This window comes from Hemitrygon akajei, unplaced genomic scaffold (assembly GCF_048418815.1).
Source record: "Hemitrygon akajei unplaced genomic scaffold, sHemAka1.3 Scf000141, whole genome shotgun sequence".
Classification (NCBI taxonomy): domain Eukaryota; kingdom Metazoa; phylum Chordata; class Chondrichthyes; order Myliobatiformes; family Dasyatidae; genus Hemitrygon; species Hemitrygon akajei.
This window is the reverse complement of record NW_027332027.1, coordinates 1,201,184-1,216,382: the sequence shown is the minus strand read 5'-3', so window position 1 is coordinate 1,216,382 and position 15,199 is coordinate 1,201,184.

Genomic DNA, 15,199 nt, shown 5'->3' with positions numbered 1-15,199 from the left:
AAGCCCGGGGCAGTCACAGAGTGAATCTCCATCCAAACTGTCCCATCACACATTCCCGGGGTAAGACACAGAGTGAATCTCCATCCACACCGTCCCATCACAAATTCCAGGGGTCAGACACAGAGTGAATCTGCATCCACACCTTTCCATCACATACTCCCGGGGTCAGACAAAGAGTAAAGCTCCCTTCTCATCGTCCCATCACAGACTCTCGGGGTCAGACACAGACTAAATCTTCATCCAAACCGTCCCATCACACGTTCCCTGGGTCAGACACAGAGTGAATCTCCATCATCACCGTCCCATCACACACTCCCGGGGTCAGACCCAGAGTGAATCTCCATCCACACCGGCCCATCACAAAAACCCGGGGTCAGTCACAAAGTGAATCTCCATACACACCGGCCCATCACAAACTCAAGGGGTCAGACACAGAGTGAATCTCCCTCCACACCGTCCCATCACAAAAGCCCGGGGTCAGAGAGATATTGAATCTCCCTCCTCACCGTCCCATCACAAAAGCCCGGGGTCAGACACAGAGTGAATCTGCATCCAAACCGTCCCATCACACATTCCCTGGGTCAGACACAGAGTGAATCTCCCTCATCACCGTCCCATCACACACTGGCGGGGTCACACACAAGTTGAATCTCCATTAACACCGGCCCATCACAAAAACCCTGGGTCAGACACAAAGTGAATCTCCATACACACCGGCCCATCACAAACTCAAGGGGTCAGACACAGAGTGAATCTCCCTCCTCACCGTCCCATCACACACTGGCGGGGTCAGACACAAGGTGAATCTCCATTAACACCGGCCCATCACAAAAACCCTGGGTCAGACACAAAGTGAATCTCCATACACACCGGCCCATCACAAACTCAAGGGGTCAGACACAGAGTGAATCTCCCTCCACACCGTCCCATCACAAAAGCCCGGGGTCAGACAGATATTGAATCTCCCTCCTCACCGTCCCATCACAAAAGCCCGGGGTCAGACACAGAGTGAATCTCCCTCCTCCCCGTTCCATCACAAAAGCCCGGGGTCAGACACAGAGTGAATCTCCATCCAAACCGTCCCATCACACATTGCCGATGTCAGACACAGATTGAAACTCCCTCCACACCGTCCATTCACAAATTCCGTGGTCAGACATAGAGTGAATCTGCAACCACACATTTCCATCACAAACTCCCGGGGTCAGAAACAGAGTGAATCTCCCTCCTCACCGTCCCATCACACACTCCCGGGTTCAGACACAGAGAGAATTTCCAAACACACCGTCCCATCACAAAATCCCGGGGTCAGACACAGTATGAATCTCCCTCCACACCGTCCCATCACAATAGACCGGGGTCAAACATAAAGTGAATCTCCATACACACCGGCCCATCACAAACTCACGGGGTCAGACACAGAGTGAATCTCCCTCCACACCGTCCCATCAGAAAAGCCCGGGGTCAGATAGAGATTGAATCTCCATCCAAACCGTCCCATCACACGTTCCCGGGGTCTGACACAGAGTGAATCTCCCTCTTCACCGTCCCATCACACACTCCTGGGGTCAGACACAGAGTGAATCTCCCTCCACACCGTCCCATCAGAAAAGCCCGGGGTCAGACACAGAGTGAATCTCCATCCACACTGTCCCATCACAAAAGTGCGGGGTCAGACACAGAGTGAATCTCTCACTTCACCGTCCCATCACAAAAGCCCGGGTCAGTCACAGAGTGAATCTCCATCCACACCGTCCCATCTTAAACCCCTCGGGGTCAGACACAGAGAGAACCTCCATCCAAACCGTCTCATCACTCATTGACGGGGTCAGACACAGAGTGAATCTCCTTCCACACCATCCTATCACAAATTCCAGGGGTCAGACATAGAGTGAATCTGCATCCACAACTTTCCATCACATACTCCCGGGGTCAGACACAGAGTGCATCTCAATCCACACAGGCCCATCACAAATTCCAGGGATCAGACATAGAGTGAATCTGCATCCACACCTTTCCATCACATACTCCCGGGGTCAGACAAAGAGTAAAGCTCCCTTCTCACCGTCCCATCAAGACTCCCGGGGTCAGACACAGAGTGAATCTGCATCCAAACCGTCCCATCACACATTCCCTGGGTCAGACACAGAGTGAATCTCCCTCATCACCGTCCCATCACACACTGGCGGGGTCAGACACAAGGTGAATCTCCATTAACACCGGCCCATCACAAAAACCCGGGGTCAGACACAAAGTGAATCTCCATACACACCGGCCCATCACAAACTCAAGGGGTCTGACACAGAGTGAATTTCCCTCCACACCGTCCCATCACAAAAGCCCGGGGTCAGACAGATATTGAATCTCCCTCCTCACCGTCCCATCACAAAAGCCCGGCGTCAGACACAGAGTGAATCTCCCTCCTCACCGTTCCATCACAAAAGCCCGGGGTCAGACACAGAGTGAATCTCAATCCAAACCGTTCCATCACACATTGCCGATGTCAGACACAGATTGAAACTCCCTCCACCCCGTCCAATCACAAATTCCGTGGTCAGACATAGAGTGAATCTGCATCCACACATTTCCATCACAAATTCCCGGGGTCAGAAACAGAGTGAATCTCCCTCCACACCGTCCCATCACACACTCCCGGGGTCTGACACAGAGTGAATCTCCATCCACACCGTCCCATCACAAAAGCCCGGGGTCAGACACAGAGTGAATCTCCATCCACACTGTCCCATCGCAAAAGTGCGGGGTCAGACCCAGAGTGAATCTCCATCCAAACGGTCCCATCACACTTTCACCGGGTCAGACACAGAGTGAATCTCCCTCCACACCATACCATCACAAATTCCAGGGGTAAGACATAGAGTGAAACTGCATCCACACCTTTCCATCACTCATTGCCGTGGTCAGACACAGAGTGAATCTCCTTCCACACCATCCCATCACAAATTCCAGGGGTGAGACATAGAGTGAATCTCCATCCACACCGTCCATCACAAACTCCCGGGCTCAGACACAGAGTGAATCTCCCTCCTCACCGTCCCAACACACACTCCCGGGGTCAGACACAGAGTGAATTTCCAATCACACCGTCCCATCACAAAATCCCGGGGTCAGACTCAGTGTGAATCTCCCTCCACACCGTCCCATCACAATAGACCGGGGTCAGACACAAAGTGAATCTCCCTCCACACCGTCCCATCAGAAAAGCCCGGGGTCAGATAGAGATTGAATCTCCATCCAAACCGTCCCATCACACTTTCCCGGGGTCTGACACAGAGTGAATCTCCCTCTTCACCGTCCCATCACACACTCCTGGGGTCAGACTCAGAGTGAACCTCCATCCAAACCGTCCCATCACACGTCCCCGGGGTCAGACACAGAGTGAATCTCCCTCTTCACCGTCCCATCACAAAAGCCCGGGTCAGTCACAGAGTGAATCTCCATCCAAACTGTCCCATCAAACATTCCCGGGGTAAGACACAGAGTGAATCTCCATCCACACCGTCCCATCTTAAACCCCTTCGGGGTCAGACACTGAGTGAACCTCCATCCAAACCGTCTCATCACACATTGCCGGGGTCAGACACAGAGTGAATCTCCTTCCACACCATCCTATCATAAATTCCAGGGGTCAGACACAGAGTGAATCTGCCTCCTCACCGTCCCATCACAAAAGCCCGGGGTCAGACACAGAGTGAATCTCCCTCCTCCCCGTTCCATCACAAAAGCCCGGGGTCAGACACAGAGTGAATCTCCATCCAAACCGTTCCATCACACATTGCCGATGTCAGACACAGATTGAAACTCCCTCCACACCGTCCATTCACAAATTCCGTGGTCAGACATAGAGTGAATCTGCAACCACACATTTCCATCACAAACTCCCGGGGTCAGAAACAGAGTGAATCTCCCTCCTCACCGTCCCATCACACACTCCCGGGTTCAGACACAGAGTGAATTTCCAAACACACCGTCCCATCACAAAATCCCGGGGTCAGACACAGTATGAATCTCCCTCCACACCGTCCCATCACAATAGACCGGGGTCAAACATAAAGTGAATCTCCATACACACCGGCCCATCACAAACTCACGGGGTCAGACACAGAGTGAATCTCCCTCCACACCGTCCCATCAGAAAAGCCCGGGGTCAGATAGAGATTGAATCTCCATCCAAACCGTCCCATCACACGTTCCCGGGGTCTGACACAGAGTGAATCTCCCTCTTCACCGTCCCATCACACACTCCTGGGGTCAGACTCAGAGTGAACCTTCATCCAAACCGTCCCATCAAACGTTCCCGGGGTCAGACACAGAGTGAATCTCTCACTTCACCGTCCCATCACAAAAGCCCGGGTCAGTCACAGAGTGAATCTCCATCCACACCGTCCCATCTTAAACCCCTCGGGGTCAGACACTGAGAGAACCTCCATCCAAACCGTCTCATCACTCATTGACGGGGTCAGACACAGAGTGAATCTCCTTCCACACCATCCTATCACAAATTCCAGGGGTCAGACATAGAGTGAATCTGCATCCACAACTTTCCATCACATACTCCCGGGGTCAGACACAGAGTGCATCTCAATCCACACAGGCCCATCACAAATTCCAGGGATCAGACATAGAGTGAATCTGCATCCACACCTTTCCATCACATACTCCCGGGGTCAGACAAAGAGTAAAGCTCCCTTCTCACCGTCCCATCAAGACTCCCGGGGTCAGACACAGAGTGAATCTGCATCCAAACCGTCCCATCACAAACTCAAGGGGTCTGACACAGAGTGAATTTCCCTCCACACCGTCCCATCACAAAAGCCCGGGGTCAGACACAAAGTGAATCTCGATACACACCGGCCCATCACAAACTCAAGGGGTCTGACACAGAGTGAATTTCCCTCCACACCGTCCCATCACAAAAGCCCGGGGTCAGACAGATATTGAATCTCCCTCCTCACCGTCCCATCACAAAAGCCCGGCGTCAGACACAGAGTGAATCTCCCTCCTCACCGTTCCATCACAAAAGCCCGGGGTCAGACACAGAGTGAATCTCAATCCAAACCGTCCCATCACACATTGCCGATGTCAGACACAGATTGAAACTCCCTCCACCCCGTCCAATCACAAATTCCGTGGTCAGACATAGAGTGAATCTGCATCCACACATTTCCATCACAAACTCCCGGGGTCAGAAACAGAGTGAATCTCCCTCCACACCGTCCCATCACACACTCCCGGGGTCTGACACAGAGTGAATCTCCATCCACACCGTCCCATCACAAAAGCCCGGGGTCAGACACAGAGTGAATCTCCATCCACACTGTCCCATCACAAAAGTGCGGGGTCAGACACAGAGTGAATCTCCATCCAAACGGTCCCATCACACTTTCACCGGGTCAGACACAGAGTGAATCTCCCTCCACACCATACCATCACAAATTCCAGGGGTAAGACATAGAGTGAAACTGCATCCACACCTTTCCATCACACATTGCCGTGGTCAGACACAGAGTGAATCTCCTTCCACACCATCCCATCACAAATTCCAGGGGTGAGACATAGAGTGAATCTCCATCCACACCGTCCATCACAAACTCCCGGGGTCAGACACAGAGTGAATCTCCCTCCTCACCGTCCCAACACACACTCCCGGGGTCAGACACAGAGTGAATTTCCAATCACACCGTCCCATCACAAAATCCCGGGGTCAGACTCAGTGTGAATCTCCCTCCACACCGTCCCATCACAATAGACCGGGGTCAGATAGAGATTGAATCTCCATCCAAACCGTCCCATCACACTTTCCCGGGGTCTGACACAGAGTGAATCTCCCTCTTCACCGTCCCATCACACACTCCTGGGGTCAGACTCAGAGTGAACCTCCATCCAAACCGTCCCATCACACGTCCCCGGGGTCAGACACAGAGTGAATCTCCCTCTTCACCGTCCCATCACAAAAGCCCGGGTCAGTCACAGAGTGAATCTCCATCCAAACTGTCCCATCAAACATTCCCGGGGTAAGACACAGAGTGAATCTCCATCCACACCGTCCCATCTTAAACCCCTTCGGGGTCAGACACTGAGTGAACCTCCATCCAAACCGTCTCATCACACATTGCCGGGGTCAGACACAGAGTGAATCTCCTTCCACACCATCCTATCATAAATTCCAGGGGTCAGACACAGAGTGAATCTGCCTCCTCACCGTCCCATCACAAAAGCCCGGGGTCAGACACAGAGTGAATCTCCCTCCTCACCGTCCCATCACAAAAGTCCGGGGTCAGACACAGAGTGAATCTCCATCCAAACCGTCCCATCACACATTGCTGATGTCAGACACAGATTGAAACTCCCTCCACACCATCCCATCACAAATTCCAGGGGTGAGACATAGAGTGAATCTCCATCCACACCGTCCATCACAAACTCCCGAGGTCAGACACAGAGTGAATCTCCCTCCACACAATCCCATCACAAAAGCCCGGGGTCAGACACTGAGTGAATCTCCTTCCACACCATCCCATCACAAATTCCAGGGGTCAGACATGGAGTGAATCTGCATCCACACCTTTCCGTCACAAACTCCCGGGGTCAGACAAAGAGTAAATCTCCCTCCTCACCATCCCATCACACACTCCCGGCGTCAGGAACAGAGTGAATCTGCATCCAAACCGTCCCATCACACGTTCCCGGGGTCAGACACAGAGTGAATCTCCCTCCTCACGGTCCCAGCACAAACTCCCGGGGTCAGACACAGTGTGAATCTCCCTCCACACCGTCCCATCACAATAGACCGGGGTCAGACACAAAGTGAATCTCCATACACACCGGCCCATCAGAAAAGCCCGGGGTCAGATAGAGATTGAATCTCCATCCAAACGGTCCCATCACACGATCCCGGGTTCTGACACAGAGTGAATCTCCCTCTTCACCGTCCCATCACACACTCCTGGGGTCAGACTCAGAGTGAACCTCCATCCAAACCGTCCCATCACACGTTCCCGGGGTCAGACACAGAGTGAATCTCCCTCTTCACCGTCCCATCACAAAAGCCCGGGGCAGTCACAGAGTGAATCTCCATCCAAACCGTCCCATCACACGTTCCCTGGGTCAGACACAGATTGAATCTCCCTCCACACCGTCCCATCACAAACTCCCGGGGTCAGACCCAGAGTGAATCTCCATCCACACCGGCCCATCACAAAAACCCTGGGTCAGACACAAAGTGAATCTCCATACACACCGGCCCATCACAAACTCAAGGGGTCAGACACAGAGTGAATCTCCCTCCACACCGTCCCATCACAAAAGCCCGGGGTCAGACAGATATTGAATCTCCCTCCTCACCGTCCCATCACAAAAGCCCGGGGTCAGACACAGAGTGAATCTCCATCCACACCGTCCATTCACAAAGTCCGTGGTCAGACATAGAGTGAATCTGCAACCACACATTTCCATCACAAACTCCCGGGGTCAGAAACAGAGTGAATCTCCCTCCACACCGTCCCATCACACTCTCCCGGGGTCTGACACAGAGTGAATCTCCATGCACACCGTCCCATCACACATTCCAGGGGTCAGACACAGAGTGAATCTCCATTCCGACCTTCCCATCACAAAAGCCCGGGGTCAGACACAGAGTGAATCTACATCCAAAACGCCCCTTAACACTTCCCCGCGGTCAGACACAGAGTGAATCCCCATCCAAACCGTCCCATCACAATCTCCCGGGGTCAGACACAGAGTGAATCTCCCTCCACACAAACCCATCACAAAAGCCTGTGGTCAGACACTGAGTGAACCTCCATCCAAACCGTCCGATCACACAATGCCGTGGTCAGACACAGAGTGAATCTCCTTCCACATCATCCCATCACAAATTCCAGTGGTCAGACATAGAGTGAATCTGCATCCACACCTTTCCATCACAAACTCCCGGGGTCAGACAAAGAGTAAATCTCCCTCCTCACCGTCCCATCACACACTCCCGGCGACAGGCACAGAGTGAATCTGCATCCAATCCGTCCCATCACACGTTCCCGTGGTCAGACACAGAGTGAATCTCCCTCCTCACCGACCCATCACACACTCCCGGGGTCAGACACAGAGTGAATTTCCAAACACACCGTCCCATCACACACTCCCGGGGTCAGACACAGAGGGAATCTCCATCCACACCGGCCCATCACGAACTCACGGGGTCAGACACAGAGTGAATCTCCCTACTCACCGTCCCATCACATACTCCCGGGGTCAGACAAAGAGTAAAGCTCCCTTCTCATCGTCCCATCACAGACTCTCGGGGTCAGACACAGACTAAATCTGCATCCAAACCGTCCCATCACACGTTCCCTGGGTCAGACACAGAGTGAATCTCCCTCATCACCGTCCCATCACACACTCCCGGGGTCAGACCCAGAGTAAATCTCCATCCACACCGGCCCATCACAAAAACCCGGGGTCAGTCACAAAGTGAATCTCCATACACACAGGCCCATCACAAACTCAAGGGGTCAGACACAGAGTGAATCTCCCTCCACACCGTCCCATCACAAAAGCCCGGGGTCAGAGAGATATTGAATCTCCCTCCTCACCGTCCCATCACAAAAGCCCGGGGTCAGACACAGAGTGAATCTGCATTCAAACCGTCCCATCACACATTCCCTGGGTCAGACACAGAGTGAATCTCCCTCATCACCGTCCCATCACACACTGGCGGGGTCACACACAAGGTGAATCTCCATTAACACCGGCCCAACACAAAAACTCTGGGTCAGACACAAAGTGAATCTCCATACACACCGGCCCATCACAAACTCAAGGGGTCAGACACAGAGTGAATCTCCCTCCTCACCGTCCCATCACACACTGGCGGGGTCAGACACAAGGTGAATCTCCATTAACACCGGCCCATCACAAAAACCCTGGGTCAGACACAAAGTGAATCTCCATACACACCGGCCCATCACAAACTCAAGGGGTCAGACACAGAGTGAATCTCCCTCCACACCGTCCCATCACAAAAGCCCGGGGTCAGACAGATATTGAATCTCCCTCCTCACCGTCCCATCACAAAAGCCCGGGGTCAGACACAGAGTGAATCTCCCTCCTCCCCGTTCCATCACAAAAGCCCGGGGTCAGACACAGAGTGAATCTCCATCCAAACCGTCCCATCACACATTGCCGATGTCAGACACAGATTGAAACTCCCTCCACACCGTCCATTCACAAATTCCGTGGTCAGACATAGAGTGAATCTGCAACCACACATTTCCATCACAAACTCCCGGGGTCAGAAACAGAGTGAATCTCCCTCCTCACCGTCCCATCACACACTCCCGGGTTCAGACACAGAGTGAATTTCCAAACACACCGTCCCATCACAAAATCCCGGGGTCAGACACAGTATGAATCTCCCTCCACACCGTCCCATCACAATAGACCGGGGTCAAACATAAAGTGAATCTCCATACACACCGGCCCATCACAAACTCACGGGGTCAGACACAGAGTGAATCTCCCTCCACACCGTCCCATCAGAAAAGCCCGGGGTCAGATAGAGATTGAATCTCCATCCAAACCGTCCCATCACACGTTCCCGGGGTCTGACACAGTGTGAATCTCCCTCTTCACCGTCCCATCACAAAAGCCCGGGGCAGTCACAGAGTGAATCTCCATCCAAACTGTCCCATCACACATTCCCGGGGTAAGACACAGAGTGAATCTCCATCCACACCGTCCCATCACAAATTCCAGCGGTCAGACACAGAGTGAATCTGCATCCACACCTTTCCATCACATACTCCCGGGGTCAGACAAAGAGTAAAGCTCCCTTCTCATCGTCCCATCACAGACTCTCGGGGTCAGACACAGACTAAATCTTCATCCAAACCGTCCCATCACACGTTCCCTGGGTCAGACACAGAGTGAATCTCCATCATCACCGTCCCATCACACACTCCCGGGGTCAGACCCAGAGTGAATCTCCATCCACACCGGCCCATCACAAAAACCCGGGGTCAGTCACAAAGTGAATCTCCATACACACCGGCCCATCACAAACTCAAGGGGTCAGACACAGAGTGAATCTCCCTCCACACCGTCCCATCACAAAAGCCCGGGGTCAGAGAGATATTGAATCTCCCTCCTCACCGTCCCATCACAAAAGCCCGGGGTCAGACACAGAGTGAATCTGCATCCAAACCGTCCCATCACACATTCCCTGGGTCAGACACAGAGTGAATCTCCCTCATCACCGTCCCATCACACACTGGCGGGGTCACACACAAGGTGAATCTCCATTAACACCGGCCCATCACAAAAACCCTGGGTCAGACACAAAGTGAATCTCCATACACACCGGCCCATCACAAACTCAAGGGGTCAGACACAGAGTGAATCTCCCTCCTCACCGTCCCATCACACACTGGCGGGGTCAGACACAAGGTGAATCTCCATTAACACCGGCCCATCACAAAAACCCTGGGTCAGACACAAAGTGAATCTCCATACACACCGGCCCATCACAAACTCAAGGGGTCAGACACAGAGTGAATCTCCCTCCACACCGTCCCATCACAAAAGCCCGGGGTCAGACAGATATTGAATCTCCCTCCTCACCGTCCCATCACAAAAGCCCGGGGTCAGACACAGAGTGAATCTCCCTCCTCCCCGTTCCATCACAAAAGCCCGGGGTCAGACACAGAGTGAATCTCCATCCAAACCGTCCCATCACACATTGCCGATGTCAGACACAGATTGAAACTCCCTCCACACCGTCCATTCACAAATTCCGTGGTCAGACATAGAGTGAATCTGCAACCACACATTTCCATCACAAACTCCCGGGGTCAGAAACAGAGTGAATCTCCCTCCTCACCGTCCCATCACACACTCCCGGGTTCAGACACAGAGAGAATTTCCAAACACACCGTCCCATCACAAAATCCCGGGGTCAGACACAGTATGAATCTCCCTCCACACCGTCCCATCACAATAGACCGGGGTCAAACATAAAGTGAATCTCCATACACACCGGCCCATCACAAACTCACGGGGTCAGACACAGAGTGAATCTCCCTCCACACCGTCCCATCAGAAAAGCCCGGGGTCAGATAGAGATTGAATCTCCATCCAAACCGTCCCATCACACGTTCCCGGGGTCTGACACAGAGTGAATCTCCCTCTTCACCGTCCCATCACACACTCCTGGGGTCAGACTCAGAGTGAACCTTCATCCAAACCGTCCCATCAAACGTTCCCGGGGTCAGACACAGAGTGAATCTCTCACTTCACCGTCCCATCACAAAAGCCCGGGTCAGTCACAGAGTGAATCTCCATCCACACCGTCCCATCTTAAACCCCTCGGGGTCAGACACAGAGAGAACCTCCATCCAAACCGTCTCATCACTCATTGACGGGGTCAGACACAGAGTGAATCTCCTTCCACACCATCCTATCACAAATTCCAGGGGTCAGACATAGAGTGAATCTGCATCCACAACTTTCCATCACATACTCCCGGGGTCAGACACAGAGTGCATCTCAATCCACACAGGCCCATCACAAATTCCAGGGATCAGACATAGAGTGAATCTGCATCCACACCTTTCCATCACATACTCCCGGGGTCAGACAAAGAGTAAAGCTCCCTTCTCACCGTCCCATCAAGACTCCCGGGGTCAGACACAGAGTGAATCTGCATCCAAACCGTCCCATCACACATTCCCTGGGTCAGACACAGAGTGAATCTCCCTCATCACCGTCCCATCACACACTGGCGGGGTCAGACACAAGGTGAATCTCCATTAACACCGGCCCATCACAAAAACCCGGGGTCAGACACAAAGTGAATCTCCATACACACCGGCCCATCACAAACTCAAGGGGTCTGACACAGAGTGAATTTCCCTCCACACCGTCCCATCACAAAAGCCCGGGGTCAGACAGATATTGAATCTCCCTCCTCACCGTCCCATCACAAAAGCCCGGCGTCAGACACAGAGTGAATCTCCCTCCTCACCGTTCCATCACAAAAGCCCGGGGTCAGACACAGAGTGAATCTCAATCCAAACCGTCCCATCACACATTGCCGATGTCAGACACAGATTGAAACTCCCTCCACCCCGTCCAATCACAAATTCCGTGGTCAGACATAGAGTGAATCTGCATCCACACATTTCCATCACAAACTCCCGGGGTCAGAAACAGAGTGAATCTCCCTCCACACCGTCCCATCACACACTCCCGGGGTCTGACACAGAGTGAATCTCCATCCACACCGTCCCATCACAAAAGCCCGGGGTCAGACACAGAGTGAATCTCCATCCACACTGTCCCATCACAAAAGTGCGGGGTCAGACACAGAGTGAATCTCCATCCAAACGGTCCCATCACACTTTCACCGGGTCAGACACAGAGTGAATCTCCCTCCACACCATACCATCACAAATTCCAGGGGTAAGACATAGAGTGAAACTGCATCCACACCTTTCCATCACACATTGCCGTGGTCAGACACAGAGTGAATCTCCTTCCACACCATCCCATCACAAATTCCAGGGGTGAGACATAGAGTGAATCTCCATCCACACCGTCCATCACAAACTCCCGGGCTCAGACACAGAGTGAATCTCCCTCCTCACCGTCCCAACACACACTCCCGGGGTCAGACACAGAGTGAATTTCCAATCACACCGTCCCATCACAAAATCCCGGGGTCAGACTCAGTGTGAATCTCCCTCCACACCGTCCCATCACAATAGACCGGGGTCAGACACAAAGTGAATCTCCCTCCACACCGTCCCATCAGAAAAGCCCGGGGTCAGATAGAGATTGAATCTCCATCCAAACCGTCCCATCACACTTTCCCGGGGTCTGACACAGAGTGAATCTCCCTCTTCACCGTTCCATCACACACTCCTGGGGTCAGACTCAGAGTGAACCTCCATCCAAACCGTCCCATCACACGTCCCCGGGGTCAGACACAGAGTGAATCTCCCTCTTCACCGTCCCATCACAAAAGCCCGGGTCAGTCACAGAGTGAATCTCCATCCAAACTGTCCCATCAAACATTCCCGGGGTAAGACACAGAGTGAATCTCCATCCACACCGTCCCATCTTAAACCCCTTCGGGGTCAGACACTGAGTGAACCTCCATCCAAACCGTCTCATCACACATTGCCGGGGTCAGACACAGAGTGAATCTCCTTCCACACCATCCTATCATAAATTCCAGGGGTCAGACACAGAGTGAATCTGCCTCCTCACCGTCCCATCACAAAAGCCCGGGGTCAGACACAGAGTGAATCTCCCTCCTCACCGTCCCATCACAAAAGTCCGGGGTCAGACACAGAGTGAATCTCCATCCAAACCGTCCCATCACACATTGCTGATGTCAGACACAGATTGAAACTCCCTCCACACCATCCCATCACAAATTCCAGGGGTGAGACATAGAGTGAATTTCCATCCACACCGTCCATCACAAACTCCCGAGGTCAGACACAGAGTGAATCTCCCTCCACACAATCCCATCACAAAAGCCCGGGGTCAGACACTGAGTGAATCTCCTTCCACACCATCCCATCACAAATTCCAGGGGTCAGACATGGAGTGAATCTGCATCCACACCTTTCCATCACAAACTCCCGGGGTCAGACAAAGAGTAAATCTCCCTCCTCACCATCCCATCACACACTCCCGGCGTCAGGAACAGAGTGAATCTGCATCCAAACCGTCCCATCACACGTTCCCGGGGTCAGACACAGAGTGAATCTCCCTCCTCACGGTCCCAGCACAAACTCCAGGGGTCAGACACAGTGTGAATCTCCCTCCACACCGTCCCATCACAATAGACCGGGGTCAGACACAAAGTGAATCTCCATACACACCGGCCCATCAGAAAAGCCCGGGGTCAGATAGAGATTGAATCTCCATCCAAACGGTCCCATCACACGTTCCCGGGGTCTGACACAGAGTGAATCTCCCTCTTCACCGTCCCATCACACACTCCTGGGGTCAGACTCAGAGTGAACCTCCATCCAAACCGTCCCATCACACGTTCCCGGGGTCAGACACAGAGTGAATCTCCCTCTTCACCGTCCCATCACAAAAGCCCGGGGCAGTCACAGAGTGAATCTCCATCCAAACTGTCCCATCACACATTCCCGGGGTAAGACACAGAGTGAATCTCCATCCACACCGTCCCATCACAAATTCCCGGGGTCAGACACAGAGTGAATCTGCATCCACACCTTTTCATCACATACTCCCGGGGTCAGACAAAGAGTAAAGCTCCCTTCTCATCGTCCCATCACAGACTCTCGGGGTCAGACACAGACTAAATCTGCATCCAAACCGTCCCATCACACGTTCCCTGGGTCAGACACAGAGTGAATCTCCCTCCACACCGTCCCATCACAAACTCCCGGGGTCAGACCCAGAGTGAATCTCCATCCACACCGCCCCATCACAAACTCAAGGGGTCAGACACAGAGTGAATCTCCCTCCACACCGTCCCATCACAAAAGCCCGGGGTCAGAGAGATATTGAATCTCCCTCCTCACCGTCCCATCACAAAAGCCCGGGGTCAGACACAGAGTGAATCTGCATCCAAACCGTCCCATCACACATTCCCTGGGTCAGACACAGAGTGAATCTCCCTCATCACCGTCCCATCACACACTGGCGGGGTCACACACAAGGTGAATCTCCATTAACACCGGCCCATCACAAAAACCCTGGGTCAGACACAAAGTGAATCTCCATACACACCGGCCCATCACAAACTCAAGGGGTCAGACACAGAGTGAATCTCCCTCCACACCGTCCCATCACAAAAGCCCGGGGTCAGACAGATATTGAATCTCCCTCCTCACCGTCCCATCACAAAAGCCCGGGGTCAGACACAGAGTGAATCTCCCTCCTCACCGTTCCATCACAAAAGCCCGGGGTCAGACACAGAGTGAATCTCCATCCACACCGTCCATTCACAAATTCCGTGGTCAGACATAGAGTGAATCTGCAACCACACATTTCCATCACAAACTCCCGGGGTCAGAAACAGAGTGAATCTCCCTCCACACCGTCCCATCACACTCTCCCGGGGTCTGACACAGAGTGAATCTCCATGCACACCGTCCCATCACACATTCCAGGGGTCAGACACAGAGTGAATCTCCAT